Source organism: Triturus cristatus, chromosome 5_2 (genome assembly GCF_964204655.1).
Source record: "Triturus cristatus chromosome 5_2, aTriCri1.1, whole genome shotgun sequence".
Lineage (NCBI taxonomy): Eukaryota > Metazoa > Chordata > Amphibia > Caudata > Salamandridae > Triturus > Triturus cristatus.
The window spans coordinates 237,430,357-237,455,744 of NC_140588.1; positions in this window are offsets into that span (position 1 = coordinate 237,430,357).

The following is a 25,388-nucleotide window of genomic DNA, read 5'->3' on the forward strand; positions in this document are numbered from 1 at the left end:
CAGAGGTTTCACACTTTCAACAGAAGCCTTCTTAATGTCCACATGTGACCCAGGAACATGGCAAAAGCACAAACAATTGTCGGGCTAGAAGCTGATCTTAAGATGCGAAGCGTCTCGACATAATGGAGTGTACCCAGCTGTTTACAGATTGGTTTCAGCCATTTCCGTCTTGTGCAAGATGTCTTGGGACAAACGAAAAACACGTGGGCAATGGACTTTATAGCAGATTTGCACCTGGGGCAATTTAGTGAGGAAGTGGATGTCTGCCTCCAGGTGCTAATATATGAGTTTAGAGGAAGTGATCCAAAGCAGAATTGCATATAGAGTTTCCTGTCGAGGGTAATGGTGATGATGTCAAAATATTGTTCATAATACCCTGCGATTTTAAAATTCATAAAATCCATGGTCAGGCCTCCCCACGAGGAGCTGGTGACTGTGCTCTGGGCTACCCATTCCCAAAAGTACTTCTTAAGGGCATCTTTGCTTAGGGGCGATAAATGGTCCTTATTGTCCCAGAGGCCCTCTAGACCTAACGCTCTTAGAGAGGTTTTCACATTGCTAAACCAGCCAATCTTGCTGGAAAGGTCGTGAGAGACCACCTCATCAAGAGTGGCAGCATACAAGGCAACTCCGGGGTGGTCCTAATACGCAGCCAGAATAGTAGGGGCCATAAAATGGCCTTTTCAGCATTGGATGGTTGTTGGACTTGGCCCTTTTTGCAGGGTCATCCCTGAACTTTTTGCCTTCCTCGTGTATTTTTTCTTACCTGTTGTTGGCTGTTTTATGACTCTGGGCACTTTACCACTGCTGCTCAGTGCTAAAGTGCATTTGCTCTCTATTGTAAATTCATGTATTGATTAGTGACATCATGATTGAATTATTTGATTTACTTGTCAGACCCTAGTACAGTGCAAGATGTGTGCCCGGGGTCTGTAAATCAAATGCTGCTAGTGGGCTTGCAGCACTGGTTGTGCCACCCACAGAAGCAGCCTGTAAAGTGTGTCTCAGGCCTGCCATTGCAGAGCTTGTCTGCAATCTAGTACTGCCATGTCGACTTGGTAAGCGCACCCACTTGCCAGACCCCAAACCTTCCCTTTTCTTCATATCAGACACCCCTAAGGTAGGCCCAAGGGCAGGGTGCATTGTAAGTATAAGGTAGGACATGCCCTGGTTTGTATGGAATGTCCTAATAGTGAATTACAGCCACTTTTGTTTTTCACTATTGCAAGGCTACCAGTCCCCATAGGCCAGAATGGGCAGTTTGATTATAACATCTTATAATCCTAACTGACCCAGGAAACATGGTAGAAATTCGAGTTTAGTATGCCTGAACTCAGAATGATAAAATACATCTTTTAGTGATGTTGGTTTTAACATTCTGTGTTTGAGAATACCACTTTTAGAAAGTAGGTATTTTCTTACCTAACCATCCAGCCTGCCTCTGCTAGCTTGTATACTGTGTGTCTGGTTTTGTGAGTGACAGGGGCTGGGGGATTCCAGGAGATAGGGTAAGTCAGCACAGGGCTTAATAGACTTATCTGCATGTAGAGTGGTAGGAGGAATAGCAAACTGGGTCTGAATAGGGCTGTGCCTGCCTTCCACAATGCTGGCGCCACCTCCTGTCTGATGACCCTGGCCCACACTATCAAAGGAAAGAAGGAGTCCTGTAAACAAAGTGCTACAGGACTGCACAGAACTGGTTTGGACTAGGTACATGCCCCTCTGCCTTCAGAGGACAAAGGATTTAGTAGAATAAATATGGGGACCCAGACCCCAAGACTTTAGATTACTTCTGGATCAACAAGACAAACCTCTGCCAAGGAGAAGAACCAAGGTAGCTGTAGGACTTTGACTGCCCCGCCTGCCAGTGTGCTGTGTTGCTGTGTTGGCTTACAGTGGTGTCTTCAGTGCCAAGGAGAGGAGAAGGAACTTTCAAAGAACTTTCATCATCTTGCAGAATATTACTCCAAGGGCTTGAACTTGTGCTAGCCTCCTGTTGAAGTCTCAGGGACAAAAGACTTCACCACCAGCTCCCCTCTGAATTTCCTTGCTGGGAATTCTGTGTGCAGAAGCCTGCGTGTCACTGGGAGCTGGAAGCGCGACTCATCGAAAAGAAGCGTGTCGCAGTCGCAGCTGTTTTACCGTCGCATCTCCGGAGAAGTGTATCGCCGCCGCAGAGGTTGCCGCCGTATCACCAGAGAAGCGTGCCTTCGTCAAAGCTGCTTACCGTCGCATCACCGGAGAGGCGTGTCACCACCACAGAGGTGGCCGCCGCATCACCGGAGAGCGTGTCGCAGGGCCTGTCGTGGCTCCAAAGTTACATTGTTCGCCGCACGGCTGTCGGGCGTGCACGCATCGTCTTCACGCCATCGCATCAAGGGTGCCATCTTAAAACATAGTACCGGATTGTCGCATCACATCGAGGCGCCATCTTGTCGCATCGCACCGGAACGCAGTACGAGAATCAATGCCTCACCTCCCCTCCGGTAAGGACCAAGACGCATCTCCTACGCTGCGCAAGCATTGAGGCATGACGCATCATCTCCCCCGAAATAAGAAACCGATACATCTCCATCCCTGCAAACCTTTGGTTTGTTTTGCGTTACGCATCCAGGTACTTTTGTGAGAACTGTGTCGCATTTATCATCAACTTGAACTAAGTGACTTTTACCATCTTTAAGTCTATTTTGAATACATTATTGTGGATTTTTGACATTTGTGGTCTTGTGTTAAGTCTATATAAAGAATACTTATTTTTATAAAACCTGTGTGGTGTCCATCTGTGGTGTTTTCACTGTATTACTGTATGTGTTCACAAATGCTTAACACACTGCCTCTGAGATAAGCCTGTCTGCTCATGCCAAGCTAGCAATGAGGTGAGCAGGGGTTATCCAGTAGTGTAATCCCCTTTCCCTGACTTAGAAGAAAGGGTCCCTATTTGGTACCTACCTCTGCCAACTAGAGACCCCCCAGTTAAAACAATGGTCCATTCAAGTGAAGTCTTAATGGATGGAGTGGCGTACTCTGCAGTGGGGAAACAAGAGTCCTGAGAAACTTGTTCTCCAGGTTCAGTAGAGGTTTCATCCTTTCAAATCCCCATAATTATGCTCCATATAGCGCCACTACCGCAGCTTTAGCCTCATAGATCTGAATTTGAGCTGCCACTGGTTTAGAAAAAGAGGCTCTATGCTCCTTAAGAAAGGCCCCAACGATGTGTCTGTGCTTGAACATCTGCTTTTCTATGTGGGGTTTCCATGACATATCTTGGGAGGTGGTAATTCCCAAGTAGTCAAAAGTATTGACCCTCTCCAGGGGGGCCTTCCTATTGTTATTTTACCCCTAAATGACTTATGGGGGTTGAGGAGTAGAAGTTTTGTCTTTAGGGTGTTAATCTCCAAACCCCGTGAGTCACAAAAGGACATAAAACAATTTGTGAGCAGTTGGAGCCCACTTGGTGTTTTTGATACCAACAGAGTATCGTTAGCGAATTATAGAGTTGCCACTCTTTCTCCCCCTATGGCAGGGGCATCCGCTGAAACCTCTGTGTACTACACCATTCACAAAGAGGGAGAATAGTGTGGGAGCCAGAACGCAGCCCTGGCTACTCCCCTATTGTCTACTATCAGGTCTGAAAGCTGGCCTTGGGAGCCCCAGTGCACCCTAGCAAAGTTAGCCTTATGGAGACGTAGAATGAGTGATAAAATCTCTTTAGGGAGGCCCATATCATTTAGAACCTGCCAGAGTTTGCTCCTGGGGACTAGTTCAAAGGCGGTCTTTAGGTCGATGAAGGCTACTTAGAGACTCGTGTGACCCAAGACTACGACCTTCTAGGTAAGGAGTAGAAAACGAAACACCTGATCAATGGTGCTCGTCTTCTGTCTAAAACCAGCCTGGAATGAAGAGGGGATGTTGTGTTAGCTCAACCAATCCTGGACCTTAAGTAGCGGTGCCAGTGCGAAGACCTTTTGGATACAATCTATCAAACTAATTGGCCTATAATTGACAGGTTAAGATCTGTCACATTTCGTATACACTGGGATCACCTCTGCTCCCTTCCAAGAGTTGGGTGTTGAGGCCCCTGCGGCTATGGCATTAGCCAAGGCCAAATGTAGTTAGCTCAATTGTCACTGTCATTTTTCAACATGTCACACAGAATACCATCCATTAGAATTTTATCTGTGTCCGAAGGTAAGCACTGACCAGGCCCCATCCACTTCTTGTATTCGAACCGTGCTCCATCAAGGTCAGCTATATTTTTTTCACATTGACCCGGTCTCGAGTAACTATTTGTCTGTGGTTGGTGCTTTGATCTTTTAGGTGCTAGATTTTGCTAAAAACTTTAAAAAATAATAACTCTGGTCCTGGTTTGATTTTTGTTGTTTTGGTGTCAAATAATTTATTACAATTTGCTCTATTTTTTAATTGGTTTGAGTTTTTTTCTTTTGTTGTGTTTCCTCTTTATTACTGTTTGTGTGTTGCATATATACTTTACACTTGCCTCCAAATTGATTTTTGTGCCAACTTAAGTACTCTGGTTAATTTGGTGACTTTTTGTGGTTCACCCTGCTTGCAAATGTGGTTGTTGCTTGACCAGGGCTCACACCCTAGTCAACCAACCACCCAATTTCCCACACTTCCTTTCAGAGTCTTTATAACTTTATTCTATGGATTTACAAGAACACAAAGGAAGCTGTTTTATTTTGTGTGATGTGGAAACTATTCTCTGAGTGCAAATTCAAGGGTAACTCCAGAGGGTATTGTTTCAAAAACACTTCACTATTTTATTTGATTTATTCAAGCCCCAAACTAGTTCACTAAATAATAATGAAATATTACTTTCCTTCATCTGGGAATCATCATCATCAAAAACTTTATTGCGATTGTTTAAAATCATAAAAGTGCAGTCATAAAAACAAGTGCTGATCTCATAGCAGCCCATCTTTCCTCTTCCCACTCGATTTTAGCACTAAGAATTATCTTTCTATAGACCCGCCTTGCTTCCAAGATATGTAGGCGGTTGCCTACCTTAATAGCCTGTAGTAATTCCTGTTTGGCTAGCCTGCAGCCCTTTGTGAACCAGGGATTTATATTTCCCGGCTTCTTTGCATTTACTGTGCCTACTCTATAGAGAAAGCCACTCAGTATATCAACGAGATCCTTATGGGTTTTAGCCCCTGCGGCTATGGCATTAGCCAAGGCCAAATGTAGTTAGCTCAATTGTCACTGTCATTTTTCAACATGTCACACAGAATACCATCCATTAGAATGTTATCTGTGTCCGAAGGTAAGCGCTGACCAGGCCCCATCCACTTCTTGTATTCGAACCGTGCTCCATCAAGGTCAGCTATATTTTTTTCACATTGACCCGGTCTCGTGTAACTAATTGTCTGTGGTTGGTGCTTTGATCTTTTAGGTGCTAGATTTTGCTAAAAACTTAAAAAAATAATATTTCTGGTCCTGGTTTGATTTTTGTTGTTTTGGTGTCAAATAATTTATTACAATTTGCTCTATTTTTTAATTGGTTTGAGTTTTTTTCTTTTGTTGTGTTTCCTCTTTATTACTGTTTGTGTGTTGCATAAATACTTTACACTTGCCTCCAAATTGATTTTTGTGCCAACTTAAGTACTCTGGTTAATTTGGTGACTTTTTGTGGTTCACTCTGCTTGCAAATGTGGTTGTTGCTTGACCAGGGCTCACACCCTAGTCAACCAACCACCCAATTTCCCACACTTACCTTTCAGAGTCTTTATAACTTTATTCTATGGATTTACAAGAACACAAAGGAAGCTGTTCTATTTTGTGTGATGTGGAAACTATTCTCTGAGTGCAAATTCAAGGGTAACTCCAGAGGGTATTGTTTCAAAAACACTTCACTATTTTATTTGATTTATTCAAACCCCAAACTAGTTCACTAAATAATAATGAAATATTACTTTCCTTCATCTGGGAATACGCAAACAGACATGGCTCCTTGAAAAAAGTTTATTTGTTATCTTTATATAACACAATTTAAATCTATACAAATGGGGAGAAAATCTGATGAAAGCCTTACTTTCTTGCAGGCTGCAGAACTTATGTTATGTTAATCCGATTTGTAGAGCACATGGCTGCCCCAATGAGTATTCCCAGTGCTAATGCAACTGGTGGCACAGAAAGTTAATGCATCAAATGGAACTAGAAAAGTCAGGTTTTCATTAGCTCCTTGAACCTCTCAAAGGAGGAGCACAGTCACAACATAGGGAGAGAGAGTTCCACAACTTAGGTCCCAGAAAAGCAAAGGATCACTCTCCTTGTCTGGCTAATTAAACTTGAGACAGATTTGAACTCCCTGAGTGCACGGGCAGGCCCGGAGAGTAAAGACTGTCAAGTCCCTGCCGCATCCTTTACTTAGTGGATTTGGTAGCTCCCAAATATACTACATCGGCATATCTCGCCCGGGGACAATTAGAGCCTGAACAATTGTCCTTCGAGAGGACAAGGGCAGTATTTATAAAATGTTCCTCAAACATCTAAGTAAACCAAAACAGCCAGCAGCTATCTTGTTTATTTCGTAATCCATAAAGAGCTTTTTGTCAAGCCAGAATCCCAGGTCTTTGACGACCTCATTTGGAATGGGCCCCAGAATTTGGGTTGGTTCCCAACCACTAGAACTTCAGGTTTGTTACCACTAAGTTTTAAGATGTTTTTATCCATCCATCGCGCAATCTCAGTCAGGCATGCACTAAATTTAGATGACCTAATGTCATGCAGGGAACACAACGATGATCTGCGTGTCATCAGCATAGGAAAACAAGGTAAAGCCATATGCCTCCACTATGTTGGCCTCAGGGCGAGAATCAACATTGAATAATGTGGGGTTCAAAGAGGATCCTTAGGGAACTCTATAAGGTAACAATCTCACTGGAGACACATAAGGTTTCAAACTCACTTGCAATGGGTGATTTTGCAGGAATGAGCGAAACCACAGCAAGGCCATATCCTGAATACTGATTTCTGCTAATCTCCTCAGAGGCATGACATCAGATACAGTATCAAATGTTGCACCTAGATCCATAATCATAAGGGCTGCAGTTCTCCCACTATACAAAATTGAGCTGAGGTTCTCTGTTTCCCATAAAGGCACAGATTGAATGCTATCATCCATATGAAAGCCCGATTGGAATGGGTGAAGATGATTATAAGATGCTAAATTTTCAGACACTGTACGATTGATATGTTTTTGAAAAATCGTTGTACATATGAGTAAAAGCAAAACAGGGGAAACATTTGCTGCTTCAGATCCATCCATGTCAGGTTTTTAGCAGAGGAACCACAATAGCATGTTTCCAGACGAAGGAGGCCACACCATCTGACATGGAGGTGTTCGTCAATTATACCAAAAGAGGGGTCAGAATGGAGCTGGCCATTTTTAAAATTCCAGGTGGCAAAAGGTCCAAAGGAGATCCAGACATAATAGCATCTAAAAGAGCACAAACAAATGTCTTAATACAATTGAAAGCCGTTAAAATTGTTTCGGGAATAGGCATCTGATCAATGTCCGGGTCCTCCTCCATAGAACTAATAAAGAATGCATGAATATCGTCAACCTTTCTAGAGAAGAAATCAGACAGTTAATCACATTTTGCCAAATCGAGAGAGGGGGTGTGGAGAGAGAGAGGAAGAGAGAGAGAGAGAGAGAGAGAGAGAGAGAGAGAGAGAGAGAGAGAGAGAGAGAGAGAGAGAGAAAGAAAGAGAGTTGGAGACACATTAATGGGATTCAGTAGAGACTTCACTATTTGGAAAATTTGTGTAGCAGATTTTTCCCCCTTATCAAGTTTTTTCAGCATAAGAAGCTGCTTGGTGTCTCGGCAAACCTTATGATATTTCTTAGAAGCATTTTTTAGCTTAACATGGCATCCTGAGTGTAGTGCCTATGTCAAATGTGCTCCAGTCATTTGCAGTTTTCTTCAGAGCTAAAAGGATATGCCTGAACCAAGGGGCCATAAGGCGTGCTTTATGCTTAGTACCCTGAGTCAACGGAAGCAGAGATAAAGTGTAGAATTAATCCAATTGTTGACAACACTAACATTGTCATCCACTAAGCCCTCAAGATCAGGACTATCGTCCTGAAGATAAATATAAGTGAAGGCCTAAAAATAGATCCTCACGCTTCAGAAACGAATAGCAAAACAGGAATGACAAAGTGATCTGACCATATCAGAGGAATAGTAGAGTCTACAGCAAGAGAAGGCAGAATTGTAAATATATGATCAAGTGTATTTCTTGCCATGTGAGCAGGGACATGGATTAATTGTCAAAAATGGAAGACGTTCAGCCACAATTAGGATCATCACACTGAATAATAAAATCTCCCAGTATATTAAAATTGGCACACTTGAGTATGAAAGGGATACACCATCTGCTCACTGGGCCAAGAGGGCAATAAATTAAAGAGCCAGACATAGTAAAATGTTTAGATAGATGTAGTGAAAAGACCAAGCTTTCACAATCTGAAACATCAGTTTTCTCTACCACACAAGTGAACTTCCACTTAAAAATATCACAATCTGACCACCATTTTTATACAAATGATCGTGTTTAACCATGCAATAGTCATCAGGGAGGGCCATTGCAAAGTTACAAAGTCTTCATCCAAGGGGAGGCGCTCAGATGGATCACCTCCTTCTTCACCGTAAGAACTCAGAACATCCACCTTTCAACTCTGAACCCAAGGAGATCACCTACGGTGTCCCCCAGGGCTCATCCCTCAGCCTCACACTCTTCAACACATATATTACCCCACTGACCAACATCATTAGATCCCAGAGTCTCAACATAATTTCCTACGCAGATGACACCTAACTCATTCTCTCACTCACTGATGACCCCACCACCAGAACCAACTTCCACAGATGCATGACAAACGTCACTGAGTGGATGAAGAACAACTGCCTGCAGCTGAACACAGATAAGATGGAAGTACAGATCTTTGGCAACAGCAGCAACACATGGAATGACTCCTGGTGGCTATCAGACCTAGGACCCACCTCCACTCCCTCCGACCATGCCAGAACCCTCAGAATCATCATTAACAACAAGCTCACCATGAAATCACAGATGAACGTCATCTCCTCCACCTTCTTCCTCACTATGTGCATGCTACGTAAGATCTTCAAGTGGCTAAGTTTACACATGAGAAGCACCATGACAGTTGCCCTCTTCACCAGCCAACTAGTTCATGGTAATGCCATCTACGTAGGAATCACTGCACACCTCCTACAGAGACTTCAGACCATAGAGAACGCCACACCCAGACTCATCCTCGGCCTTCGCAATGAACCCACATCACACCCACCTCAGGCAACTGCACTGACTCCCTGTACTTAAGAGTTGCCAATTCAAGATGCTGACCAATGCACACAAGGCTCTACACAACCAAGGACACGCATACATTAACCACCGGCTGAACTTCCAGCCATAGTCTAGGACACTCAGCAAAGACTTGGAACAGCCCCCCACGCACCTCCGGACCATCACCTCACTCCTGGAATTGCAAATAGCCATCAAGACCTGGCTGTGTGAATAAGCCTCAGGGACCTGCAAGTGCCTGGATACCCTATCGAGTGATTAGCCTTCACTTTATAAATCCTAACTGAATGATTGTTTGAGGAACAGAGTTCTCGCTCAACCAAGTTTCCATAAGGAAAAGTGCAACAGGCTTATGAACGACTAAAAAGTTAAAACCATCCAAGAGGTTCTTCACATGAGAGTGGCAATTTAAACTAAACAGATGGTATTTCACTTGCCTGATTAAAGTGAAATGCTTGACAATAAGGTGGTCAATCTCTGTTTCCAGGGTGGGCTCAAAGCCATATTGCTGACGAGGGCACAGATTGTGTGAAAAGTCTATGCTATGCATGCAGGCAGAAAACAGAGTAGGACAGAATGGGCAGCTGAATAGACAAGTCTCGTTGAAGAGCAAGGGCCAGAGTTTCTGGTTCCACAACCTATTTTAAGTGTGGATGGGTGCAGAGAGACTTAATTTGACGCATCTTTGGCATGCCAGCAGCATGCCCGCTGCAGGTGTCCCCTGCGCTTCCACGCAGCGCCTGTTTTATTTCTAGACGGTCGGCCGTATAATGGGTGACTTGAAAATACGCTAGACCTGTTAAAGATGGTTCCCAAAAATGGAACCACCCCAATGGCCACCTTGTCTGCCTAACACAACCAAAAAATCTGGTGAACTAGACAGGTCAATGCTTAAAGACTAAGTGCAAATGCAGAGATAGACGGTATTTAAAAAACTCCTCTGTCCCCCCCACATAAAATCAAATTCCACAGTGCTCCATCCTTAAATAAGGTTAGAATACCAACACTGTTAGCCAACGCATCTGCGGATTGCCTCTTTTTTTTATACGTGGTGCACTGTAAAATGGGCGGCATGATAAACCACCAGACCTGTAAAGGATAGCTCCCACAAATGGAACCATTCCAATGGCAGCCTTAGTGAAGTAGGCAGAACCTGTACTGGCTCCCTATCGACAAAAGAATCTCCTTCAAACTCCTGATCCACGCGCACAAGGCACTCCACAAGACCGGCCCAGCGTATCTCAACAGTCGACTCTCCTTCTACGTACCCAATAGGAAACTCCACTCCGCAGACCTCTCCCTGGCTACCATCCCACGCATCCGTAGAACCACAGCCAGAGGCAAATCCTTCTCCCACCGCGCCGCCAAGACCTGGAACACCCTCCCCCTCATCCTACGACAAACCGAAGACCTTCTATCCTTCAGGAGACAACTCAAGACCTGGCTGTTCGACCAGCAGCAACAGCACCCCCCTTCTCCCCACCCTCAGAGCCTTGAAACCCTTGCGGGTATGTAGTGCGCTCTACAAATTATTGATTGATTGATTGACAACATTTAAAGACAAAGCGCTAATGCAGAGACAGACAAAAATGAAAAAAATGCTGTTTCCCCTACATAAAAGTAAATTTCACTGTGTTACAGGTCCAAATAAGGGTAGAATGCTAATACTGTTTGCAACAGCAATGGTTCTCACTGCCAGCCGCTGGTTTCCTTGATTAACTGATGCATCCTGATGAATAATTTTGGCCCAATTTCGAAATTGTTTCTCACTTTGGGCTGCTGAGTCATAACTCATGCATTGGTGACTACTTCAGACCAACCCCCACATAAGTCTGATTTCTGATCTGGTTGACATTTCCTGCCTTGCATGTGGTGAACCTTGTGGACCAGCCTTCCACCTCACTAAAAATTCTTGTATAGCAGGCACACATTTTTAGGTGCTCTTTCAAAAACTGCGTGGACATGCTGGAGACATCAATGCTCATGTGTACGGACGGTCCTAACACCTGTGGCAGGAAATACCTCTGGTGTGAGCATCAGAGGCATTTCCTTTTCAAATTTCACTTTGGGCTACTGGGGAAGAGCTTCCCAGCAAAATGAGGAATTGTCTCATTATTTTGTAAGGACGATCGGTGCGCATGGAGCGTCAATGTCATTACAATTAAAATTTAAAATTAAAGCCAATTGGCTTATTTCACTTTCACTGCTTTGGTGCTTGGGGGCCTATTTCAGGCACCCAAGCTCGATTCAGATGGGAGAGGTGTCATTAGAAAGGGGTAATCTCCCCTTTCAAATGGTACATTTCTTTAGTGGATCCCTGCTTGGGGATCACGGCAGCAGGACAGTTCCCAAGAAGCAAGGATCCCCCCAATTGGCCCCCTAGCTACAGGCTAATGCTCCCCCTAGGCCCAAAAGTCTTTCTGCCCCAGAGGGTTGGGGCACAAAGCCCGTTAGACACCAGGGATTTTAACAGGGTCATTAATGGGTAGGGTGGCCCACCCACACATCAGGCCTAGCCCCCACCCTTTCAAAATAACCCCAGCAGTCTTTCTGGCTCCGTCAGGGATAGACTGAAGGTGTTTTCCTCCAACCTGCCGCCCTGCAGGGGCAGAAAGCCCACTAGACTACCAGGGAGTGGATTTTGATGGGGTAGAGGCACCCTGGCAATGGGATAGTGCTTCAAACCTCTCCCCAGGTACAAAGGTCTTTCTGCACCGGGGGCAGAAAGCCCAATAGACACCCAGGATTTTAATAGTGGAAGAAATGGATGGCCCCAGCAATCTTTCCGCCCACCAGAGGCAAGATAAGAGGTCTTTAACTCCAATTAGCCCTGCTGGTGGGGTGGGGGGGGTAAAGCCCACTAAAACCCAGAAAGTTGTTCCATGGTATACAGAAAAGGGGTTAAAGGGTGTTCACCAACAATCTGCCCCAGGGGGTCAGAAAAACTGTTATGCCCATTCAGGACTTGGGGCAAGGCGTGATAACTGGGTAAGCTGTTGCACACCCTTTTTATATTTTGGGGAATATTTGTCACCTGTTATCTAGTGGACTTTCTGTTCCCTGTAGGAAGATTTTGGGTAAACACCCTCAATCCACCGAGGTGGGCAGAAAGATTGATGCACCTATTCTGGAGTGGGAACAAGGTGTGATGCAGGGCAAAACAAGGGAGTGCAGGTGGCATGCCGAGGCATCAGGTCTTACCCCCACCCCAAAATAGGTGCATCAGTCTTTCTGCTCCACCTGGGGTGGATTGAGGGTGTTTACCCAAAATTTTCCTCTGGAGGACAGAATGTCATTATGCTGTGCTCCTACCCCAGAATAGGTGCATCAGTGTTTCTGAAACGAATATCTAACATTTTGCCTACTTTTCTGTGATGTAGACATCCAGAAACCACTGAGATCCACAAAATACCTATCACCCTGCCTTCCCCGCACTGTTTCCGATAAAAACGTTACCCCACTCAGGTGTCTGGGCCTAGTGTCTGTAATACAAAATACCTCAAAACGCAATGTGGAGAAGTGGCAATAGTGGTATCTCCAGTGTTTGTACCTGGGCTCAGTGGCTACACAGAGGGAAACCTACTAAACCCAGACATTTCTGAAAGCTAGACATCCGGGGGAGTCTAGGGTGGTATGACACGTGGATTGCACAGCCTTTTCTGATCCACAATGCTGTGCAAATCTCAAACTTTGACTAAAATCGCACAATTTTCTTGTATTTCTGTGAAATTAACTCCCGGAAAGCTCATCGATCCACAAAATTCCTACCATCCAGCATTCTTCCACTTGTCCCCATAAAAATCCTACTCCACCTGTGTGGCTGGGCTTAGTGCCCCCAACAGGCACAAATCAAACCAGGGTCAATGAGACCTGTTCCATGAGACTCCCATTGGCCTTGGTTTGATTTGAACCTGCCTCGGGCACTATGTGTATTTTTAGTCAAAGTTTGAGGTTTGTAAGGTATTGTGGGTAAAAGAAGCTGGTGGGAGCCATGCAAGTCCTGCAAACCTCAATTCCCTCTATGGATGTAAAGTAAAAATGTAACGTGTTTTCACAATGCAATTCAATCCAGTGTACAAAAGAAATGATTTAGTCTTTTTCTTCTAGATGGTTCTTTTATTCATTGGTAATCTTCTCCGTGGTTCATAACAGCCAGCCAACACGTGTTTCATCGCTACTTGGGAATGTAGTCCCGCGACTTTTTCAAGGCTGTGTTTGCAAAAGAGATTAAAGAACTGTATTGTCTCTTTCTTAAAAAACATGTTGTACTTAATGATAATGTCACAGCAACACGGTAGTGGAACCCGAGACCCAACAGAGAGTGGGTGAATTTTCAGTCCAATTAGTAAAAACAATTTATGTGACCAAAATCAACATCACCATAAATTGTGAATTCATAAGAAGAGCGGAAATTCTATGACTCTAATCGCGATGGAGAGAGCTAAATAAACGTGCTTTGGTGAGGAATTTCGCTGAATACTAAACGAATCCTACATGTGAACGACACACCCACGTGATGAGTTTCAAGGTGAAGTGAGGCGGGTGTGATTCGGTGTGTATAAGTTCTGAGGAGTGTGAATTCGCGTATACTCAGGTGAAGGAAAAGTTTTTTGTGCTGTATACTGGTGTCATAATGGTGAAGAAAAATTATAATAAAGGGCATACGATCATATCAACCTATTCTTGGCTTGATATATATATCTGGAATGAATGATAATATCTATATTACACTGATGTTATAGCCACAGTAATTACAGGAATAGAGAAAATTAGGAGTAGAAATATAAATATTTAAGTAAAAGACCTACTTAGTAGGTGGTGATAATTCCAAACCACCTATGGTTTCTGCGGTAATGGCGTCACTTGCTACTGTGATATTGTAATCCTTGGCGAGATCCTGTTACTTTTCAGTACTGCGAAAATAAGTTAAAACCTAATTACCCATAGTCATAATAACCAATCTGTTAAGCTACAAATGGTATGCGGTAGTAAACTAGTGGAGCATGACGTTAGTGCAGAAATAAAACGACTAAGTTTTATTCTAAAAAAACAGAGTAGTCGAGTAATAATATAGCGGGGGATTGTGCACGTACCAATATAGAAATCCCAAAAGCGTATCTCGTATGTGAAAACAAATCTAAAATGTCCCCGATTTCAAAATAAACTAGTTCCGATCCAAATAAGCAAAATCCAAATGAGTGGATCTTTGAAGTTATAAACGCTAACGTGCCTATGTTGCTACTGTGGATCATTAGTCCCTTCAAAATTTCAGACTATCAACAAGCAAAGTTATCCAGGTTTATTGGAACGTAATTATCTTGTCCTCTCCTGTGTTTTACATCCTTAAGCAAGTTTCACCTCTGTCCGGCTATTGGTATAATCATGAAATGATCTTTAGGGCTAGTGCTGTTTAAGTGGCACCAATCGGAAGCAGTGCTCTATTTAAATAGGAAATATCGGAGAACGTGAAGATCGGGACAAGGTTTACACTCGGTAAAGTTATAACCGGAAACTACTCTATTTGTTTCTCACGCAAGAAATTTCTATGCTAAGATCCGCATCGCGTTTGGCAATGCTTACCTTATTCGACTGAAAGTGAATCCGTCGTGACGCCCGTCCCTGGTTTCCCAGTCTCGAGTGCGTACATGCAAGAGGTTTCCCTTCCTTTTTATCAAAGCTTTGAAACCGGGAAGTGTAATCACGTGTGTGGTTTGGTCTCGTCCAAACTCACGTACCGTGAATAAAAGAAGGACTAGAGATCAAATGGCTAATACGGCGGCCATTTTGAAACGTGTTCGGTTTTATGTAATGCTAAGGGTCAAAGCATATACGGAAGACAGGGAATTGGTGCCTTGTGCTTGGTGAAAGTCAATTACTCATAAATAGCCTATTGTTCTCTCCATCTATTAGATTCAGTACAGACCTAATCCACGTAGTAACGTGAAACGCGCAAAACCAATAAATCCTTGGTACACGATGTAATAAATCCAAATAAATATCATACATATATACAATTTATAAAGAACATGTAATATACAACTGTGAATTGATAAGAAGGCTGCTAATTGGAAAAACGGTCATACTTAATGCATTAGTGACATAAAACTTGTTCGAATCTGTCATCGGTATTCACCAAGATCAAACTCTTTCTAATAGGAGTCGCATATGTAGTGTTATGCTCGGTAAGAATAATTCTATCTAGACCTCTGTAAACTTGGGTCCAGGCAAGCAGGAGCTTGTAAGTTACTCAGTATGTTATAGTCCCTCAAAATCAGACAGTGGGGGTCTTAATTACCCAGAAAGTAGTGTAATTCATGATCAATATTAACCCCTTCAGTGCCCGCCCCTTTCCCCGCCCAGTGCCGGCCGTTGCATTAGCGGGCGGGGTCTATGACGAGCTGGACTCGTCATGGGCACAGCGCCACCGCGGCCCATGACGAGTCCAGCTCGTCATGGGCACTGAAGGGGTTAAGACCCTGTTCCACACTATGCATTTTTAAAATCCAATGTGCCTCTTTTTGTCTTAGTGTGAGTTCTCTGTTCCCTCCCCTGGGACTTCTTGGGACATGTTCTCTTCCGTAGAATTTAAATGTGCGATTCGGTGTTTGGGCAGGACAGATTGACATGTGTGCTGCTAATGGTTATCTCATGTCCCCCTGTTTAATTGCCCTGGTGTATTCCCCTATGCGTTCCCGCAATGGTCTGATTGTGCTACCAATGTAGTGTTTTCCACATTTACATTCAATTATGTACACCACAAATTTTGTTAGGCAGTTAATGTTAGAGTCTATTTTATATCTTCTGTCTCCTGGTCCTGCGAATTCTGTCTTGCGGTCATCAGCCCATTTGCAAGAACTGCAGTGACCACATATGTAAAAGCCCCGTGAGTGTTGGCTTAGCCAATTAGTTGTGGTTGTTGGTTTTGGGTAGCTTGGACTCAGTAAGTTCTTTAGTGAGACCCCCCTCCTGAATGTTATGTGAGGTTTGTCTGTTATAAACTCCTTAAGAGTATTGTCCTCCTTGAGTAGATGCCAGTGCCTGTTGAGGCTCTTTCTCAGGATTACTGCCCAGTTGTTGTAGCCAGTAATCAATCTGATTTTTTGGTCTTGTTCTTTCTGTTTGGGTTTGTCCCTTAGGGTTTCAATTTGGGTGACTTTGTCTATTCTCTCTTCCGCTCTGGTCAATAGAGACTTACTGTAACCCCTCCTTTTAAATCTGGTCAATACTCCTTTTTTGTGATTCTGAAATTCATCATCCCTGCTGCAGTTACGTCTGGTTCTGATTAACTCCCCATAGGGAATTGAGCGTATTTGGTGAAAGGGATGTGCACTACTTGCATGCAACAGGGAATTGCATGCTATTGCTTTGCGGTACAGTCTACTTTCAATTTTGTTGTTGTGTATGTAGAGTTCTAAATCTAGAAATTAAGTGTTCGTTTTGCTGTATTCCATGGTAAATTTGATGTTGCATTCATTATTGTTGAGAAATTCGAAAAAACTTAAGAGTTTCGAATTGGTCCCTGTCCAAATCATGATACAATCGTCTATGTATCGACCCCAAAACAGTATTGAGTCGTTCCATTTGGCACCCAATGAGCCCCAGATTCTCGTCTCCTCGTACCAACCCATAAACAGGTTGGCATACGAGGGAGAAAATCTGGAGCCCATTGCTACTCCCTGTGTTTGTCTATACCACTGTTCCTTGAAAAGGAACACATTGTTGTCGAGTATTAGCTCTACCATCTCAATTAGCATCTCTCTGTGGTTCCAAGAGCTAGCAGCCCTTCTATTTAGCATCCTCTTTACAGCTCTTACACCAATGTCCCTTTTGATACTGGTGTAAAGAGCTGTTACATCCAGTGTGACCATAGTCATGTTTTCATCCCAGTTTAAATCAGCCAAAGTGCTCAAAATATGTTTCGTGTCCCTTATATATGAAGCTAAGTTGGTTACTAATGGCTTCAAAAATATATCCACATATTCTGATATCCTTTCTGTGGGACCACCTATTCCTGATATTATAGGCCTACCAGGTGGAAAAGGAAGGTTTTTGTGTACTTTTGGTACAGTGTAAATGCAAGGATATCTCGGTCGGTCAACCTTTAGATAGGTGAACTCATTTTCGTCAAGTAGTCCCTGTTCTTGCCATCTTTTTAGTTGAATATTGATATGTTTAGTTAGTGTCCAGATTGGATTGCCTGTTATGGTCTCATAACATTCTTGGTCATTCAGTTGAGTTTGTATCTCATGTTCATAGTCTGTGCTACGCATGATCACCATATTTCCTCCTTTATCTGCCTCCCTGATTGTTATATCTCTGTTGGAGCTGAGTGTTCTAAGTGCTAATCTTTCTTTTTGTGTGATATTGTCTTTCTTCATACGGGAAGCAGTGTTCTGAATGTCATGTTTGTCTAGTTCAGCAGTGACCAATTTGTAAAAGAGATCTATGTTGTTGCCTGCTGTGAGTGTAGGTGTCCATTTGGATTTTTCTTTTAGATTGCTAGTGATACTATAATCAGGGTTGATATTTAGGTCTCTCATAATCATATCTGTTGATATAACCTCATCTTCACAATCTGTCAAAGACAATAACAACCTGGTATCTAATAAGTCTTGTATTGTTTGCTCGTTAGATATTAATAAGCCAAGATTTTGCTGCATGTCTTTATTTGCAAGTCTGTTTAGTTCAAAATGCTTCTTTAATTTGATACGTCTCATAAATTTGAACAAATCAATTTTTGTTTCACAGATGTCCCCAATACTGCTAGGACAAAAGCTCATCCCTTTGGATAACACAGACAACATATCATTAGTAAGCTCAACATCAGTTAGATTCATAACGGATAAGTCATTCACTTTCTCACATTCCATGATCTGGTCATCACCCTGGGACGTTCCGTTTCTCTTGCCCCCTCGTTTTCCCCTCCTAGTTTTTCTACCTGAATTGGCCTGCGATTCTCTCTGTTGCCTTTTTTTATTCGTTTGACCTCCAATAAAAAACTACTTTCGATGGAGACATTTCCCGTGGCTTCCGCTCTCTCCGGGTCACTGTCACTAGTCTATCATGAATTGCACTACTTTCTGGGTAATTAAGACCCCCACTGTCTGATTTTGAGGGACTATAACATACTGAGTAACAAGCTCCTGCTTGCCTGGACCCAAGTTTAGAGAGGTCTAGATAGAATTATTCTTACCGAGCATAACACTACATATGCGACTCCTATTAGAAAGAGTTTGATCTTGGTGAATACCGATGACAGATTCGAACAAGTTTTATGTCACTAATGCATTAAGTATGACCGTTTTTCCAATTAGCAGCCTTCTTCTCAATTCACAGTTGTATATTACATGTTCTTTATAAATTGTATATATGTATGATATTTATTTGGATTTATTACATCGTGTACCAAGGATTTATTGGTTTTGCGCGTTTCACGTTACTACGTGGATTAGGTCTGTACTGAATCTAATAGATGGAGAGAACAATAGGCTATTTATGAGTAATTGACTTTCACCAAGCACAAGGCACCAATTCCCTGTCTTCCGTATATGCTTTGACCCTTAGCATTACATAAAACCGAACACGTTTCAAAATGGCCGCCGTATTAGCCATTTGATCTCTAGTCCTTCTTTTATTCACGGTACGTGAGTTTGGACGAGACCAAACCACACACGTGATTACACTTCCCGGTTTCAAAGCTTTGATAAAAAGGAAGGGAAACCTCTTGCATGTACGCACTCGAGACCGGGAAACCAGGGACGGGCGTCACGACGGATTCACTTTCAGTCGAATAAGGTAAGCATTGCCAAACGCGATGCGGATCTTAGCATAGAAATTTCTTGCGTGAGAAACAAATAGAGTAGTTTCCGGTTATAACTTTACCGAGTGTAAACCTTGTCCCGATCTTCACGTTCTCCGATATTTCCTATTTAAATAGAGCACTGCTTCCGATTGGTGCCACTTAAACAGCACTAGCCCTAAAGATCATTTCATGATTATACCAATAGCCGGACAGAGGTGAAACTTGCTTAAGGATGTAAAACACAGGGGAGGACAAGATAATTACGTTCCAATAAACCTGGATAACTTTGCTTGTTGATAGTCTGAAATTTTGAAGGGACTAATGACCCACAGTAGCAACATAGGCACGTTAGCGTTTATAACTTCAAAGATCCACTCATTTGGATTTGCTTATTTGGATCGGAACTAGTTTATTTTGAAATCGGGGACATTTTAGATTTGTTTTCACATACGAGATACGCTTTTGGGAATTCTTTATCGGTACGTGCACAATCCCCCGCTATATTATTACTCCACTACTCTGTTTTTTTAGAATAAATCTTAGTCGTTTTATTTCTGCACTAACGTCATGCTCCACTAGTTTACTACCGCATACCATGTGTAGCTTAACAGATTGGTTATTATGACTATGGGTAATTAGGTTTTAACTTATTTTCACAGTACTGAAAAGTAACAGGATCTCGCCAAGGATTACAATATCACAGTAACAAGTGACGCCATTACCGCAGAAACCATAGGTGGTTTGGAATTATCACCACCTACTAAGTAGGTCTTTTACTTAAATATTTATATTTCTACTCCTAATTTTCTCTATTCCTGTAATTACTCTGGCTATAACATCAGTGTAATATAGATATTATCATTCTTTCCAGATATATATATCAAGCCAAGAATAGGTTGATATGATCGTATGCCCTTTATTATAATTTTTCTTCACCATTATGACACCAGTATACAGCACAAAAAACGTTTCCTTCACCTGAGTATATGCGAATTCACACTCCTCAGAACTTATACACACCGAATCACACCCGCCTCACTTCACCTTGAAACTCATCACGTGGGTGTGTCGTTCACATGTAGGATTCGTTTAGTATTCAGCGAAATTCCTCACCAAAGCACGTTTATTTAGCTCTCTCCATCGCGATTAGAGTCATAGAATTTCCGCTCTTCTTATGAATTCACAATTTATGGTGATGTTGATTTTGGTCATATAAATTGTTTTTACTAATTGGACTGAAAATTCACCCACTCTCTGTTGGGTCTCGGGTTCCACTACCGTGTTGCTGTGACATTATCATTAAGTACAACATGTTTTTTGAGAAAGAGACAATACAGTTCTTTAATCTCTTTTGTAAACACAGCCTTGAAAAAGTCGCAGGACTACATTCCCATGTAGCGACGAAACACGTGTTGGCTGGCTGTTATGAACCACGGAGATGATTACCAATGAATAAAAGAACCATCTAGAAGAAAAAGACTAAATCATTTCTTTTGTACACTGGATTGAATTGCATTGTGAAAACACGTTACATTTTTACTTTATATAATTAGTACGTGTGCTAAGGATTGCTTTCTGAACTGTACTGAGCAAAGGCTCATAATTCTGGGAAGTTAGGTGGTACTTCCCACCTTGTAGCACCGTCAATCTATAAGTTCAGGACATATAAATACATGTAAATTTTCCCTGTGGTGCCTTTACCTAAACCCAAAACCCCGTTTTCAGCATCTCACCCTCTATGGATGTAGTTTAAAAAAATGTACAGGTGTTTTAGCTTTCCCTAGTTGCCCACTGAACTAGGGCCCAAAATCAACAGCTACCCACGCTAGAAAAAAAGAGTCTTTTTTCAGTGGAAAAAATGTGGTGTCCATGTTGTGTTACTGTCCCTTTCTTGGAGCAGACATTAGGCCTATAAACACAAGTGAGATATCATTGTTATCAGGAGTCATGTGGAAATACAGAATAGTAGAACATTTATTATCAATTGAATTTCTCTGCATTTGAACCTTCCAAATGAATGCCAGCGTGTAAGAGAGAAGATATTTTGAAACATGCATTCAATCGCATGCTATTAGGGAAATCCACAAACCCTGAGTACCTTTAGAATCACCAGGATGTACTTGGATAAAAATGTAGGAAGGCCTAAGCGAGAACTACCTCAAATAGCCAAAAAAGGATTTAGCACTCTAGTGGAACAAGGCCTAGCAGTGAAAGGGGTAATTCTATGCTGATGATGACCTTTTATAGTGATAAACAAGTACAAGATGTTAACGCTATTTCAATCATACACATGTTCTAATTACTATAGTCTCTCTCTGTATTTACATTCTATGAAACCAGAGAGATTTTCTTCACTTAAGTCATTTGGTTTTGTGTATGTATATAAATGTCATTGATATTTTTCACTGTGAGTACTCCAGCCACCAAGTACTTTGATTTGCTGCTATTCGAAACATGCTAAATTGTAATCAATACTGTGATACTTGTTAGCGTTGGCTTTCACGTCAGTAATTGCATTGGTAATTGAGTTGCCAAAACTTTGTAATTGTACAATGAAGTGAGTCCTTAGAGAACCATTTTTTCATGTATATTATAACCCAGGTTCCTACTAGGCATAGTGGGTTACCCTTGTCTCCAATACCAGAAATGATTATAGATTATTACTCTGGTCTCCCACATTTATTATTGGTGTGTGTATAAAAGAATGTGAGAAAAGAAATGCTTCACATTGCATCTGGGGCGGTGGTGAACACACTGCTGTAAACTTAGTGTTGTGGTTTACCCTTCTTAGGAAAGAGATTTTATGCATTGTCATTCATTGCATAACACACCCTATGAGGATCCTTAAGGTAGAGTATAGTGGCTTAATACTTAGAATATAGTGCCTCATTAACCAATCTTGCTGTTTTCATGCATAAGTCTATAGGGTATAATAACATTTGTGTTAATATATTGTCGTAATGATTTTGTGTGACAGACCAATACATTCTCATAGAAAACCTCTCCCCCGTGCCTCCAGCCCCTCCCTGCCCTAACCCAGCCCCAAACTGCAAAAAATAAATTTATATGAACTACATTATTATTATTTTATTTTTCCTGCTCAAAGAGCAGTGGGGCGACGCTCCTCCACCTTAGCAGAGGAGCCGCCCCTGGGTGGGTGGCCTGCCATTTATCAAGGTGTGGAGGACATTACATTTACCACACTGACAACCCACTGCCCACCGTATTTAGAGGTCAACACTGGCATATCAGTGATTCTGTGTGTTCACATGAGCTGCTGCCACGCCAACTTCTGTGAAAGTGTTTAGACAAAATATCAGAGAAAATATATTGGGGCAGATTTATGACGTCTGGCGCATCTCTGCTAATCAGCAGAGATGCGCCAGAAGAGTTGCGACACATCTGCCCACCCGTGCGCCACCACTGATGCGCTGCATTTAAAATGCGGCGCACCGTGGCACTCGGATGGACAGATGTGTGACGCATCTCCTGTCAGAAAGGCGGCGCATTGCTGGAGTTGCGTCGCAAGCACGACGCAGCTCCAGCAAGGCTCAGGGGTGCCCTATCCCTTACATGCTGCGTCAATCCTTACGCCTGCTTCAAGCAGGCGCAGGGTTTTGACGCAGCAAGGCCTTAAAAGTGACTGAGTGAAATCTTGTAGATTTCACTCAGCCACTTTTAGGAAGCGTTCCTGTGCCGGAACGCCCACCCCCCCGCTCCAGAACGCCTACATGTGGCGCAGGGCTTTACAACGTGTCACATCTGCCAGATGCGTCACGTTGTAAATACCCCGCAGCATGGCGCAGGATTTGCGCCGCCGCTGCATCACAAAAGTGATGCAACGGCGGCGTAAATGAGGCGCAAGGGGCTCATAAATCTGCCCCGGAGTGTGGACAATATATTGTGTCAAGAATTTCGAGGACAAAAATATTGCAAAGATATGTTTATATAGGTAAGCAAAGTTTTATTATATAACCATGTATATGTACCATGACGATTTATACATCTTCACTATATGTGTATAGAGATAAGAATTGTAAATCTATACTTACCTATTTGCACTTCCCTTCTCAATCTTTTGGTCCTCGATATTTTTGACACGATATTCTGTCCACCCAATATTTTTGTTTCCAATATTCTGTCTGTGATCTGTCACATTATGTATAACATACACTAAATGAAAATAACATATGGATCCAGAAGACACGAGCATCCCCAGTGAGGAGGAGGGGTGTTTTAAAGGGTTCAACGGAGTGGTTACTGATTGGTAATGCAAGACTGTGCTGCAGTAGCAATGTGTTAGTTGAGTTTATACTATTCTGCACAACCTTTGATGATTATGGTACATGTTGCAGGTATAAGGAAGTTGCACTGCCGCTGTACATCTTGTACATGTACTGTGTTTGAGATAAGTCTGCTCTACTTATTCTGTGTGTTGCAGAGCAGCTATTTCCACTGTGGCTTATGCCTCTATGGTGCCTGAAGCATCCGTGCAACGCTGTTGCGAAAGATGTACAGGTAGTATGTACTTGAGGGAAGCTTATCATTGATGTGTCTGGGGTTTGAGAGAAGCTTTCCTTGTTCATCCCTAAGCTGTTGCTGATTCCTTAGTAGTGTCCAATCTGTGTGGATGAGAATATTGCTTTGCAAGCACAAGCAATACCTGATTTTGTCTGAAGCATCCTGTATCCCGCCCAAGCTGTATTAGTGCTAAGTAAGAAAAGAAGCTCATATTTCAGCTGCACGTGCTGTGCCTGCACCTCCTCCGGTTTTGTGAAAGAAGCATACAAAGTAGACTTTCAAAGGATGCTTGTTTTCTGAAGAATATGTTTTACCTGTTCTGAGTGCATGAATAAAGCTTGCATTGTGGTCTGCGCGTCACTATTTATTTTTAAAGATAGCTTGTAATGCTTCTGCTGGTTTTGCAATGGCAGCAGGCGTGTGTGCGGAATGCTTGCACTTCTGCTGGCTGTGCTGCACTAGTTCAGTTTTTGTTGGCGAAGCTGGCAGGGCTGTAACCTTTGCCATTCCTGTTCTCAGTGGTTATGAGACGTTTGAAAGCGAGCAATGTCCGTCACGTGTTATAACTGTGTGTGTGCGTGTGTGATAGAGCGCTGGTGTGTGTGTGTGGTTAAGAGAAGCTAGCAATGTTACTTCATGTGTTCTACCTCTGTGTGTGTGGGTGTGCGTGTGTGATAGGGCGCTGGTGTGTGTGTGTGGTTAAGAGAAGCTAGCAATGTTACTTCATGTGTTCTACCTCTGTGTGTGTGTGTGTGTTATGTGGATGTGTGTGAGATGTGTGTAAGATGTGTGTGTGTGTGTGGTTAAGAGAAGCTAGCAATGTTACTTCATGTGTTCTACCTTTGTGTGTGTGTGTGTGTGTGTGTGTGTTATGTGGATGTGTGTGAGATATGTGTAAGATGTGTGTGTGTGTGTGTGTGTGTGTTTAAGAGAAGCTTGAAATGTTGCTATGATGCTCCATCTGTTCCACCTGTCTATGGATGTGAGTGTGTTTTGTGTGTGTGTGTGTGTGTCAAGAGCAATGATGCCTCATGTGTTATACCTATTTTGTGTGTGTCTGTGTGTGTATGTTTAACACATGCTGTGGGGTCCGGACCAATGTGGGTAAACTCTGACATAGGCAGGTAAACACCATCTCTGCTTCTTTTTAGTTGGCACTGGTAGCTCATGAGCATTTATTATATGAGTGTATTACTTTGCTTGGATTTTTCTCATGTACTGCGTTGGTTACTCGTGAACACTTTGCAAGTATGTGAATACTTTGCATAACTTTGAAAACGTTGCATAACTTAACCTCGTAAATGACAACACAAATAACACTCTCGAACACAATGTTTGAAAACGTCCTTTTTTATGTGAACTATGGGCACTTTGGATAGATTTTGCAGTAAATTTTTATGATTACACATAATCCCAAACTATTGGCTTTGTCAATGAATTTTCCACTTTGCTGTTGGTCATCTGCATCCCCTGCTTTGAACTTGCGCCAGCCCTTCTGGCAAAACGCTGTGTTTCTGTGAATGCCAACTACTTCTCTGAGCTCCTTGAAAACCTGTGGTTATTTATGTGTCTATGTTAGGCTCAGATTTTTCTGCCAGACCCAACTAAAAGCAAGACAATTGAAATGCATCGTCCTATTCTTAGAGACTAATGGATGTTTGCCATCAGATTCAACTACATCTGATAAGAGGAACACATTCGCCTCTGGGTATTGTGC